General features: G+C 37.3%; 1 pseudogene; it reads right to left on the bottom strand.

Moving 5' to 3' along the window:
* Positions 1 to 234: 234 nt before the first annotated feature.
* Positions 235 to 2,066, bottom strand: LOC118580090 (annotated as a pseudogene).
* Between the last annotated feature and the right edge of the window lie 12,848 nt (positions 2,067 to 14,914).

Here is a 14,914-nt window from a genome sequence, read left to right as displayed (position 1 = left end):
CTTTCAAATTTACACACTTTATACCTCTTTAGTAAGTTTCTTTTCTGAATTTGTTAACAAGGAAGACTATAACTACCTATTCTTCAACTCTCTCAAGACCCAGAAGGAAATAATATTACCTAGTTAAACAGAAAGTACAAATAAACAACTTCCAAAAAATGTGAGGAATGACAGAAGCAGCTGGCTGCCTGGACAGTCACCTGATATTTCTCTGCAAGGTTGGGGCATCCATCTTCAGCCTATAGACATAACATATCGCTCATCTGTAAAGCACAATTTTCCAAAGAGACAGAGAAACCCTGTTTCAAAATAAAAAAAAGAATGAAAGAAAGAAAAAAAAAACTATATTATTAAATCATCTTAAATGCCATATTCTGTAAAACTTTGAAGTGTTTGAAGATTATCTGTTTATCTAAAATACATCTCTGTTTGACCTTGAAAGCATACCTAATATGACTACAAGTTCAATTGTAATGACTAACTACTGACTTACGTTTCTTTATTATCCCAAATAGTTGTTAATAATAACTTTCAAGGAATAGCAAATTGCACTACATTGTTAAATGAAATGTATAGGTGTAATACCTTGGACAAGATTAGAAATATATGTACAGTATCTTCTAACAAAATCAATCTCAAATTTGTATCAATATAAATAATTTATATACAATGTACAAAAATCCAATCCAGTATATAATATTTAAAACTAGTAGTTGCCTTTTAAAAATAGATTCAATAATCTACTTTTTTATTTTAACATATCTATATCCTCTCTTTTTTCTTTTCAGACTAGATTCAATAATCTCCCCTTTTATTTTCTTATTTCTATCTTTTTTTCAGAGTAGATTCAATAATCTATCTCTTATCTATATCCTCTTTTTTTTTCTTTTTCTGTTCTTTCTTTTTTTTACAAACAAGAACCTTGAATCTAATTTCCTTTGTTTAGCTTTTTTCCTGACCATTAACAATTAACAACTTGTAACCAACTGTCCTAAACAATGACAATTATCCATTAATGGAAATAACCAAAAACCACCCAACCTACCTCTTGAGAATGTGGGTGTTGTTTAAAATTGCTTCCTGTTGTCTGGGGGCAAAGGTATCTTTAGGGAATCCTGAAAAGAAAAACTGTGGGATTAATTGTCAAGTTCTGGGAGAGGTAGCTGTATCTTTTGTTGTCCAGTCTCTGCATAATGGGAAAATGCAAGGTTTGTCTCGAGTCCTTGTTTGAGTCATCTGTAGGGCTGGATTATGTCAACTAGCCATCTTGAAATTATCCTGAGCAGTTTATAGTCTAAAGCCAATCTTTGGGTGGTATTTGTCATCTTGGTGGTGTTATCATTGTCATAATGGAATCATCATTGTGGGGCCCTATCATCTTTTTGGAGACTTCAAAGTCGCTGTTAGGCATGGTCATGATTCCCTGCAGAAAATTTTTAGTGCCTCCTCTGTGGTTTGGAGCAATATCAATAGTATCTGTGGCAGAATCGTGTCTCACATCCAGTCCTAAGTTTGCAATACAACAGGTTCCATTCTTCACCAAGATAGTCTTAAAATCAAATCTCTAAGAGCAATAGCTGCCTTTCCTTGGGTACCAACAATCTCCATGTGAAGATGGGCAAGACAACTTTCCATGGACTGAGGAGTTTGATTATCCCTTCAACTGTAACAGTGTATCTATTCAAGTAATCAAAAAGGGATCTATGCTCATGGTAACTGGACACCAACCATAGCTGAGTCCATATGCCATTGTCTTTGTTGTCTGCTATTATAAATCCTAGGATGTTTTCATGGCATAACATCACAGTCTGATAAATCTCTGCCTTTCAGAACCACAATGATTCTTCCCTAGAAGAGAATATCTTCACAACAACCTCTCCCCACCACTTGCCTTGCCAAACTTCTCCAAACCAACCTTTGCCAATGCTCTCTTGTAACATGATGGTCCTAGCAATTATTCTCTGAACAAGTAGCAGTAAACCCTTCATCTCCAGCAGCCGTGTCTCCATCTCCACCAACAAGATGAGAAGCAGTTGGCTAATCAGAGCAGCAGCTACCTCCTCCATGGTCCTGCCACTACTGTTTGAGGCCCAGCCCAGCCCCAGCTGCAGTCTCTCCTCAACAAGCCTCTCAGGCTGACCTCCAAATCAGGATCCTCCTGTCTCTGCCTCCTTCAGTAAATCCTACCAGTGTGCACCACAACTGTCCATGTGCAGCTTAGGCCTCAGCTGAGGACTGTAAAGCCACAGTCAAGTGGCTTTTTCATGAATTCATGTCACAAATGTTGGGTTCCAAATGTAGCACAAATCTTAAGAGGTTTATTAATAATAATAAAAAAAAAACCCTGGAGCCAGATATTGAAGTGAAAGTTGAAAGATCAGAGGACTAGAAAAAGCCAGCCACAAGTTTTTACCGCTAGGAAATCCTCAGCCCAAGAGAGCTACTTCCTATATATTCAGGCCTTATATACCTACTTTTGCCCTGCCATCTTACTTCCTCTCTCTCTGCCCAGTTCTATCACTTCTTGTCTATCTGTACAGACCTCCAGACCTCTATGGTTAACTAGTGCTGGGATTAAAAGCATGTGCCACCAGTGTGGTCTTGAACTCACAGAGATGTGGATGAATCTCTGCCTCCTGAATGCTAGGATTAAAGGCATGTGCTACCACTACCTGACTCTATGTTTAATATAGTGGCTGGCTTTGTCCTCTGATCCCCAGGCAAGCTTAATTTGTTAGAGCACAAATAAACTATCACCACAGTGTATGTTTGCCATCCTATAGAATGAATGACTCAGACCTTATGCTGTTCAGTCTCACCTACATATAATTAAAATCAGACACCATTCTGACTGTAGTAGGGTGGGGGATGCATGATTATCACAGGTACTACTTCCATGGATTAGATCACATAAGGACTAAGCAAGGTCTTATATTTACTAACAAACTCTGTACTGAGTAAAAACAAAAGGAACTCTTCTAACATTGTCAACAAAATAGTAACTCTTTAACTGAGGGCTGGCATCATCAAAAGAACCTCATTAAGTTAAGAAAATGAAGCTTTGTGAAAAGTATGTAATAAAACAAGGACTGTAAAAACTGTTAAGAAGAAATGCGGTCAGTGACATAGTTAAGTTGCTAGAAACAGATAGATGAGAAGCGTGAGAGGTTTTAAGAAATTTGTGCTAACAAAGCAAATAAACTTGTTCTAAACTAAACTTAGCATTTCCCCAAAACTCAAGCAATGTTTGGATCTCACCATGATGAAAGCATGAAGAAAGAAGAGGATTCTATGTCTACAAGGGCTTATTTCCCAATACTCACCATATGTTTGGTTCTTAGATAACAGAAAGTTTCATTGATGGTAACACTGGGAGACTGCAATGCTGCATCCCTCAGATCCTGGATCCTGAATTCAGTGTAATACCTGGGTATGTTTTTTAAGTTGCTTCCACAAGGCATGGGTGAAGGATCTTTGGGTTGCTAAACAGAACAAAAGTATATTTTGTTTCATTACTAAATAGTATTACAACCAGAAATTTTGTCTATTAACCTTTCTTTCTGTAGTTCTTGATGAAATAAATACCCATGTACTCTCCAACTCCATAGTCACATTGTAATTAAGTGTCACTGTGTGAATAGGTCTAGGAACTGAAGAGACATGTCACTGTGGCATCTGAGAACAAGTATGTGATTTTCTCACATACTTCCCAATGTCAAAGCAACTGTAGGAGAATGGAGTGTATGAATTGCTGAGGTACCACATGGAAGAGAGATGCCTTAAAGATCCATTGCAATTATAAATACCTCATTTTTGTCATAAAAAAGTGGATTCTGTGGATAGATACACACTCCATATAACTCTCTCTGTTGGAGGGTGTGGTGGTTTAAATAAACATGGCCTCATAGGTCCGTAGATTTTAGTGGTAGGTAGATATGAGAAAAGAGGTAGACATTTGAGAAACATGAGAGCTTAAAGTTGAGTGGACTGTGCATTTTAAAATGGCATGAAAATAAATAAATTAAACTAATTAATAAAAGAGCATTGTGGTGGACTGTTCAGTGAACAGCAACTGATCTCAAATTTTACTTACTAGTCTAAGTTACTTAAAGCTTCTTTGGAGCAGAAGCATATATATATTATATAATATATATATAAATATAATATATATATATATATATATATATATATATATATTTCAACTTAGATGCTATAGTATTTGTTCATTTTGATGACTGAATATTTGAGAAGTACCAAAAGATGGAAACCAATAGTCCTTTAACAACCCTTGATAATACCTGCTATACACACCAGTAAATTGATCTGTGACTATTTTATTTACTAAATACTTCACCAAATCCATTTACTTTCCTCCATATCTACCACCAAGGCTGTGGTCCAGATAAAAATAAATTACAGGCTGAAAGCAACAAAATCAACTCCAAGCAGGTCTTCTAGAAATGATCTTAGTAGTGCATTTGTGTTGTGGTTTTTTTCTTCCCTCTAAAACAGTGGTTCTCAACCTGTGGGTCATAACCCCTTTGGGGGTCAAAAATCCCTTTCACAGGAGTCACCTATCACCATCAGAAAATGCAGCTATTTACATTATAATTCATATCAGGAAGAAAATAACAGTTATGAAGTAGCAACAAAATTAATTTTATTGTTGGGGTCACAACAACACAAGGAACTGTATTAAAAGGGTTGCAGCATTAGGAAAGTTCAGAACCACTCCTCTAGCATATGAGATCCACATAGACAGACACCCTGCCTCCCTGTGTTCACTGCTGCACTCCTGTCACGCAGAGTAAATCCTGTGACATGGTAACACAAAGAGTGATGAATAATTATGTACTAGATAGCAGACTCATCAAATATTCTTTCCTCTCCCCTTTCACTTAATCCTTCTACTTTTCCATTAGATGTATATCTCATTCTTAGAACCTTACCATTTGCTCTGTAGAATTGTATTGGAAAGTAACTGACTGACACAAAAGCAGTAAAATGGCTCAAAGAACCCCTAATTCCAGCTTGATTTCAAGAAGACTTTTGCAATTGTTAAAATATGTTTCCTTGAAGAATGTGGCCTCTTATATATCAAAGAGGACAAAAAGTTGGGTGAGTAGGAAAGAGGGAGATGGATATGGAAGAGATGGGGAAGGAAGAGCAAAATGCATTCTATTCCAAGAACTAATAAATAATGGCATTGTTTACTTATGTCTATATATCAATGGATATTACTATAACATTATTTTTGTAAGGCATGTGGGTTTAAATTGCAAACTGATGCCTCTTTATTCCTAAAAGTTTGTGTACTTTGTATGTTTATGAAACAAAGTTGGAATTTATTAAGAAAAGGTTTCAATATAGGTTTAAAAGCAGGAATTAATAGGGAAAGAGGGTGCTTAGGGAAAGCCCCTTTAAACACAAAGGAGCTGGGCCTGGAGTGATAGCTCAATGGTTAAGTGCATGTATTGTTCCTTGAGAAGACCTGATCTTTGTTCCCAGCATCCACATAGGACAGGAATGAAACTGTAGTTTTCTCCAGTCCCTCCCAGGCCCACAGCTGCTCAGACCCAAATAAACACATAGAGACTTGTATTACTTATAAACTCTATGGCCGTGGCAGGATTCTAGCTATCTTTTCTTTTTTTCAAAAAGGAAAGTTTTAATTTTAACATAGTAAAATTACATATAACAAAAAATTATCAAGCAAGAATTACAGTTACAACATCTAGTCTATTTGTATTTGGCAAAATTAAAAAGAAAAGAGGAAGTGCTAGAGATGTCTTTCTGTATGCTATAAATATGTTGCTCTGATTGACTGATAAATAAAATGCTGATTGGCTAGTAGCCAGGCAGGAAGTATAGTAGAGGTGGGATAAGAAGAGAGGAAAATTCTGGGAAGTAGAAGGCTGAGTCAGGAGATGCTTCCAGCTGCTGCTATGAGAAACAAGATATAAAGTATCAGTAAGCCACAAGCCACATGGCAACTTATAGATTAATAGAAATGGGTTAATTTAAGATATAAGAACTAGATAACTAGAATCCTGCCACGGCCATGCAATTTATAAGCAATATTAGTCTCTGTGTGTTTACTTGGGTCTGAGTGGCTATGGGTCCTGGCGGGACTGGAGAAATCTTCAGCTACACAGGAACTACTTCAAACTCCAGCTGTTGGGAGATATGATGCCTCTGGCTTTGGATGGCAACCATACACAAAATTGTTTATCTACACACATAATAATAATAAAATAATAATAAATAAATCATTGATGAAAAAAGAACATATAAGTTCTTTTATATGATCAGAATAAAATAATCAAAATAACAACATTGGCATTAAAACAGCATAATTGTTTACATATTTTGCTCATATTTCACTAATTTTCTAGGAGTTTCTTTTGAAGTAGAAAAAATAAAATTCATACTCAAAATCCCAATGTTGGATTATATATATAATCTTGCAACACATTCTTTGTCTTTTGGATATGGATAGCTCCTCAGCTTGTTTTGGTCTTTTGCAGCCTTGATATTTTGGAAAGCTACCAAGTAGTTTTTAATAGTTAGTTTTATATTTCAACTTCCCTGGGCCAGAGCATTCCTAAGGCATCTTATTAACTACTAATATGAGAATGCCTGGATTTTTTTGTGAGAAGAGTTCTGGAATAAATCAGCAAATAGGTGGCAAGACAGCAGCAAACAAAATCACCTCTTGAATGCACATGGGCATCACTCCATCTATTGAGGACATGCACAAAACAACATGTATAGGAAGCTGTGTTTTCCCTCCTTCTGCCAGGTTGGTTGAGCTGGTACACAGATCTACTCCAAACTATTCAGCCTAGGACAAGAAAATAACCATCATCCCTTCAGGTAGTAGCACTTTAACATTACCTTTCCCTGGTCAACAGCTAACACAGAACAAAGCAAAGCAAAAAAAAAAATTTTTTTTCAGCCTTAATAGTCACAGAAGCTAATTCTTGAAATAAACCCTATGTTTAAATAATCCTTGAGTTTTATCACTCTGGAGAATCCTGGCTAATATTCTTTTGAAAAAAAATACTTATTTTATTTTTGAAATTTGAATATGAGTACACCATCCCACCATTCTTTTTACCTTCTCCAAATCCTCTCAAGATGCCTTCTTGATCTCCATCAAATCTACAGCCTCTTTTTTCATTGATTGTTGTTACATAAATGTGTTCATGTATTAGCTAGTTTTATGTCAACTTGACACAAGCTAGAATTTTCAGAGAAAGGAACCTCATTGAGAACATGTCTTCATAAGTCCAGGCTATAGGCAAGCCTGTAGGACATTTTCTTAATTTGTGATGTATGGGGGAAATTATTAAGGCCACTCCACATAGTTAAAGGGGAGGTTTATTTTGTGGTGTAACTTACAAATGAAGGGATAGGTTGGTTGTAGGATCTGGCAAAGTTATGGCATAGTCTGGCGATATTCTCTGGAGAACTCTGCTTGGTCTACCTCCAGCATCCAGGGTCCAATCACCAACAGATCCCTCTCTTTTGGATCCTGGGTCTTCAGTGTCCTCTCCCAGCCCCCCTTGTAAGTATGACCATTACTGAAGCCTCAGTGGGAGTTGGAACTTCCAGGCCAAGGCTGGAATGGCTACCAACTACAATGATACACATGCAAGAGCTCAGTCCATGCATGATTGTTGATTCCACCCCTAGGCTGGAGGTCCTGAGAGCTAGAAGAAAGCAGGCTGGACAGATTGTAGATCAAAGATTTGGTTGGGTTGGGTGGCCTGCAGAGTACCTTTCCATGTCACAGACACTAGAACACATGGTGACAGTTTTACGTAGGTACCAGGTCAACTTTAGGGGGGCCTGAAACCCAGTTCTCAAATAAATACATGGAGACTTATTCTTACTTATGAATGTCAGGTCTTAGCTTGGCTTGTTTCTAACCAGCTTTTCCAACTTATATTATCCTATTTCTCTTTAAGTACAGTTCACTTCTCAGCTTTTTACCTTTCTTTATTCTATATAGTTTTCTTTCCTTTTTACTCTGTGACTGGCTGTGTTGCTGGGTGGCTGGCCCCTTGCATCCTCCTCCCTTTTCCTTTCCTCACTCCTTGCTATTCTTTCTCTTCCCTAGATTCCTCTTCCTATTTATCCTCTATGTATGCTAGTCCTGCCTATTTCTCTCTCTTGCCTAGTTAATGATCATGCAAGTCTTTATTAGACCAATCAAGTGTCTTAGGCAGGCAAAAGAAACACAGCTTTACAGAGTTAAACAAATGCAACATAAAAGAATGCAGCACATCTTTGCATCATTAAATATATATTCCACAGCATCGACGAATGTAACAAAAACAGCTTGGTATTGGCATAAAAACTGACATGTGGACCAATGGAATCAAATTGAAGACCCTGACATTAACCCGCACACCTATGAACATATAATTTTTGACAAAGAAGCCAAAACTGTACAATGGGAAAAAAGAAAGCATCTTCAACAAATGGTGCTAGCATAACTGGATGTCAACGTGTAGAAGGCAGCAAATAGATCCATATCTGTCACTGTTCACAAAACTTAAGTCCAAGTGGATCAAAGACCTAAACATGGGTTTGGGGATTTAGCTCAGTGGTAGAGAGCTTGCTTAGCAAGCACAAGGCCCTGGGTTCGGTCCTCAGCTCTGGCAAAAAGAAAACAACAACAACAACAACAACAACAACAACAACAACAAAACCTCAACATAAATCCACTTACTCTGAACCTGACAGAAGAGAAAGTAGGAAGTACTCTTGAACACATTGGCACTGGAGATCACTTTCTAAATATAACACCAGTAGCACAGTCACTGAGAGAAACAATCAATCAATGTGACCTGTTGTAACTAAGAAGCTTTTGTAGAGCAAAGGACACAGTCAACAAGACAAAGCAACAGCCTAGAGAATGGGATAAGGTCTCACCAACCCCACATCTGACAGAGGGTTGATATCCAGAATATATGAAGAACTCAAGAAATTAGACATCAAAATGCCCAACAGTCCACTTAAGAAATGGGCTATAGAACTAAACAGAGAATTCTCAACAAAGGAAGCTCAAATGGCTAAAAGACATTTAAAGAATTGCTCAACATCCCTAATTATCCAGGAAATGCAAATAAAAATGACTCTGAGATACCACCTTACACCTGTCAGAATTGCTAAGATCAAAAACACTGAAGACAGCTTATGCTGGAGAGGATGTGGAGCAAGGGGAACTCTCCTCCACTGCTGGTGGTAATGCAAGCTTGTACAGCCACTTTGGAAATCAATATGGCGCTTCCTTAGAAAATTGGGATTCTATCTCCCCTAAGACCCAGCTATACCACCCTTGGGCATATACCCAAGGAATGCTCAATCATACCACAAGGGCCATTTGCTCAGCTATGTTCATATCAGCATTGTTTGTAATAGCCAGAACCTGGAAACAACCTAGATGCCCTTCAACTGAAGAATGGATAAAGAAAATATGGTACATATACACAATGGAGTACTACTCAGCAGAGCAAAACAATGACATCATGAGGTTTGCAGGCAAATGGATAGATCTAGAAAAAAAATCATCCTGAATGAGGTAACCAAGACTCATAAAAACAAACATGGTATGTACTCACTCATAGGAGGATAGTAGATGTAAAACAAAGATGACTAGACCACTACTCACAACTCCAGGTAGGCTACCTTGAAAATAGGACCCTAAGAAACACACAGAGATCACCCAATGACAGAGAAATGGATGAGATCTATATGAACAACCTGGATGTGAGTGGGGGTAATAAAGGGCAAGTTTCGAGGTAAAGAGAGTTTAGGGGAGCAGGAGATCCCAGCTGGATCAAGAACAGAAAGGGAGTACAAGGAATAACAGACCATGATAAATGAAGACCATATTAGAATAGGAAGAAGCAAAGTGTTAGAGAGGTCCCCAGAAATCCACAATGATACCTTCACTGTAGACTACTGGCATTGTTCAAGAGAAAGCCTGAATTGACCTAATCTGGTGATCAGATGGCCAAACACCCTAACTGTCATGCTAGAACTCTCATCCAATAACTGATGGAAGTGAATGCAGAGATCCTCAGCCAGGCCCCAGGTGGAGCTCCAGGAGTCCAATTGTCGAGAAATAGGAAGGATTGTAAGAGTGTGAATTGTTGAGACCAAGATTGGAAAAAGCACAGGGACAAATAGCCAAACTAATGGAAATACATGAACTATGAACCAAAAGCTGAGGAGCCCCCCACTGGATCAGGCTTTCTGAATAAGTGAGACAACTGAATAGCTTGAACTCTTTGGGAGGCACCCAGGCAGTGGGACCAGGACCTGTCCTTAGTGCATGAGCTGGCTGTTTGGAACCTAGAGCTTATGCAGGGACACTTTGCTCAGCCTGGAAGGAGGAGACTGGACCTGCCTGTATTGAATCTACCTGGTTGAGCTGAATTCCTGGGGGAATGAAGGGGAGGTACTGGGGGGAAGGAGTGGGGCTGGACAGGGGAGGACAGGGGAACCCATGGCTTATATATAAACTTATATTAAATTAAAAAAAAAAAAAAGAGTTCTCCCAACAACACCACTCCCAGGAAGGTAAATGTGATAAGGAAAGTGCTAGAGAAAACCCTGTCATGAAAAATTAAAGGAATGGAGAAAATAGTAAATGTAAAATGGCAGGCAAAATGTAGAATAATAGCATATTGGAAAGTCCAACAGCTGAGAATTTTCAAAACCTATAAGAGATTTTCTAATCCATAGATCTTTTAATTAAAACCTAACTAAATTAAATACAGTAAAAAAAACAGTGAAATATATCATAATAAAAATATTAGAAATATAAAACAGAAAATAAAAGTCTTCAAAAAAATTGACATGGCTTAGGCCACATGAGACTCACATGCTTCATCTTTTCTTAAAAAACTTAATGCAAAGAAGATGGATCTTTGCGCCATCTTCATTTTGTACAGAATTTCAAGGTAACTAAATGACACTCTTTCTATACTTAAGGGGCATAAGGTGACTTTGAACCAGCAATTATATTCTAGGTCTATATGCAGTACACAGCATGTCTGTGGAAGAAACTGAAAAATAAGAGCCAACTCAAATCCCTAGCACCCAAATGTCACTTGAATTGAATTTTCTCCCTTTTTTCAATACTCCATCCCTGTATCATTTCCATCTGCTCTGTTCCATTTGCAGAAAACAGCATCTGAAGACAGCAGTGGGTGGGCATCTCTGGCTTTGAGAAACAGCCTGCTGTCTAGAAAAGTGGAGTTAATTACTTATATGAAGTGTTGATGGAAAAACCAAGGGAATCTACTTTTGATGGTGCTAATACATCCGCTTGATTGTAACAAGGTTTTGTTGGTCCCTTGATGAGACACTGTATAATACACAAAAGGCAAATTCCACGCTTAAAAATGTCAAAATAGTAGCCCACCAAAGGAGATATGACATCTTAATGAGCTATTTCAGGAAGCTCCTTGCTTTGGCAGTACCAAGGATTACATTTTTATTCAATGTTTAGTTCTTCATGCTCCAAATAGAAGAAGAGATTTGGTTCTATTTGTAGTTTTAGTTGACAATTTATAATCTTTTTTTTTTCTGAAAGTAAAACAAGAATTTTGCCATTCTTTATTTGTCTTACCTGTACTTTTATCCAAAACCTCTTCTAAGTAACAGCTAAACATCTTATGAAAGAATCCGATGCTTACTTTCCTACAAGAAAAACGTTTTTCTTCCATTACCTGGGGTAAGGGTCATCAGCAAAGCACACAGATCCATTTGCAGCCATTTCTCCTCTTGGTCCCCAACTCTCAAAAGTAGCTGTACATAAAAACTGGTCCTAGGAAAGTTGAGCTCCGTGTACCTTCTTTGGATTATAAAGAAGAAAAGGAAATAAACAACTCTTGTTTAGCAGTCCACAGAAGACAGATAATATCTTTCTTCCTGGAGAGTAAAGGGGGCTTTCGTGAAAGGGAAAGGGGATTTTGTGGATGTAATCAAAGTCATGAATTTTAAATTAAAGATATTGTTTTAGATACTTGAGTGACTCCGGCGTAATCACATGGACTATCAGAGTAAGAGATGGAGAAGAGTCAGTTTAGTATTCTTCCATGTTCCTGGTTTGGCAGAATTAAGACAGTGAAAAGAGTTAAACTACCAAATCAAACTACAAATTCAGTGTAATTCCCATCAAAATTCCAACAATTTTCTTCACATAGCTAGAAAATAGCAAATTGTCCTGCCTAGTTTTATGTCAGCCTGACACAAGCTAGAGTCATTTTGGAAGAGGGATGTGCAATTGAGAAAATTATTCCACTAGATTGGCCTATGGGCAAGACTGTGGTGTATATTCTTAATTGATGGTTAATGTGGAAGGGTCCAGATCACACTGAGTAATGCCACCCCTGGGATGGTAGTCCTGGGTTCTATGAGAAATTCATGAGAAGTAAGCCAATAGGCAGTGTTCTTCTATGTCCTTTGCATCAGTTCCTGTCTCCAGGTTCCTGCCCTGTTTGAGTTCTTGATTTGACTACCTTTGATGATGAACTGTGATACAGAAAATGTAAACAACAAAAACTCTTTCCTTCCCATGTTACTTTTGGTCATGGTGTTTCATCACACCAATAAAAACCCTAACCACAACACCAATCTTCAAATGCATATAGAAACACAAAGGACAACAAATAGCCAAAGAATTTCTAAGAAACAACACAGCTAGAGTCAACATATTACCTGACCTCTATACTACAGAAACATAATGCTAAAGAGAGCATAGTGCTGACATAAAAACAAACATGCAGACCAATAAAACATAATAAACACCTAGAGCTAAAACCACATGGCTATAAACATCTAAATTTTAACTAGGGTATGAAAAACATAGCCTGGGAAGAAACATTCTTTTCAACAAGTGGATTTGGTCAAAACTGGATATCCTCCTGCAGAAAATTAAAATTAGATTCATATCTCTCACCTCTCACAAAAATTAATTCAATCTGATTCTGACATCTAAATTTAAAACAAGAAACAATGGAACTACTAAAGGAATACATTTCAGAATATAGGCATATGCAACAAGTTTTTAAATAGAACTCCAGCTTAGGAAACAACCCCAAATACATGATAAATGGTATCACCTGAAATCAAAATGCTTCTGCACAGAAAAAGGAACTATCAATAAAATGACAAGATAGCCTACAGACTGGGAGAGAAATCTTTTTCAGTGATATTTCAGATAAAGTAGTACTAGCTAGAATACACAAGGAGCTACATAAACTAAACACCAGAAAACAAACTGCCAATCAACAGATCGGGCATTTCCCCTCAAAAGAAGAAATGCAAGTGGCCATTAAGTATGTTGAAGATTTTTTTCTACCAATTCCAGCCATTGAATAATGAAAATTGAAATTTAAAATTACTTTGAGATTTTATATCACCTTTGTTAAAATATCTAGTACCAAGAAATCAAATTATTCTGGGTGTAGTGATGCATGCCTTTAATCCTAGCATTAGGGAGGCAGAAGCAAGCAGATCTGTGTGAGTCCAAGACTATCTTGGTCTTCACTGTGAGTTCCAGGACAGCCAGGGCTACATAGTGAGACTCTGTCAAAATAAATAAATAAATAAAAGTAGAGAAAAGGGAAAAAAAAGAAATAAAATTACAAGTGGCAGCTAGGGAATGGAAAAAAGCAAACTTCTGCTCATTGCTACTGGGTGTAAACTGGTGCAGACACTATGGTAAGTAATGGCTGATCATAAAACTATAAACATAACTACCATATGACCACACTACACCACTCCTGGGCATATGTTAAAGGATTCTATATCCCCAAACAGAGATCTTTGTTCATTGATGTTTATCAATACTCACTGCACAATTTAAGGAAATGGAATCAGCATATATATTCATCAACAGATAAACAGATATAAAAAGTATGGTGTATGTATACTAGAGATCTTTACTCAGCCACAAAGAAAAAAATGAAATTGTGAGATATAAACACTATAGATGGAATTGGAAAACATCACAGTAAGTGAGACAACCTGAGCCCAGAAAGACAAATACCATATGTTCTCTCCAATATGGGCACCCAAGGTTCCAAGTATTAAATGTTCATGTCCAGTTGGGAATAAATATGGGTTAAATCTAGGAAACTAGAAAGGTACTCTAGCAATATGAAAGAGGAGAGACTTGAACTGGGGAGTAGGGGAAGACAACAGAACAAAGTGGAAGGTAGAATACTGCTGATAAATGGGTAGAGAAGATAAGGTGGGAAAAGGAAATGACGATAGAAGAACCAACCAAAATGAAATATGTATAAAAATGCCATATGAAAATTTGTTATAGTTAAAATTCTAACGCAAAGTTTGGATATTAGAGAGATGGTTCAGCAGTTAAGAGCACTTGACACTCTAGTACAAGATCCAGTTTAATTCTTAGCACCCACATGGTGGCTAACAACTGTAACTCCAGTTCCAGAGTATCTAACACCATTTTCTGGCCTCTGTGGACATTGCATGCACATGGTACACATGCATACATGCAAAAGAAAATTAATAAAAATAAAACGGTATCATAAAAAATAATTAGAGCTTCAGAGACTACTGTGGAAGAAACTCTCAGAGCTCTAAGAAAGGGAATAATGTGATAGGACTTCTTAGGTTGAGTTGTAGATTGATTCACAATGTAAATTCTGTTGACTCAGGAAGCATGGAAGAATCCTACACTGATTCTTCTTCTCCTTCTCTCTTAAAGAATCCATGTAATTACCCTGGAGCTACCCACATAATCTAAAATGATCTTAGTTTGAAATTTAAAACTCTGATTACATCCATAAAATCCCTTTTTGCATTAATGAAACCCTATTATAGGCACTATAAATAAGCACATGGAAATCCTGTTTCT

Source organism: Onychomys torridus, chromosome 3 (genome assembly GCF_903995425.1).
Source record: "Onychomys torridus chromosome 3, mOncTor1.1, whole genome shotgun sequence".
NCBI classification, from domain to species: Eukaryota; Metazoa; Chordata; class Mammalia; order Rodentia; family Cricetidae; genus Onychomys; species Onychomys torridus.
Note: the sequence above shows the minus strand (reverse complement) of the source record. Positions and strands in the feature narration are given on the sequence as shown.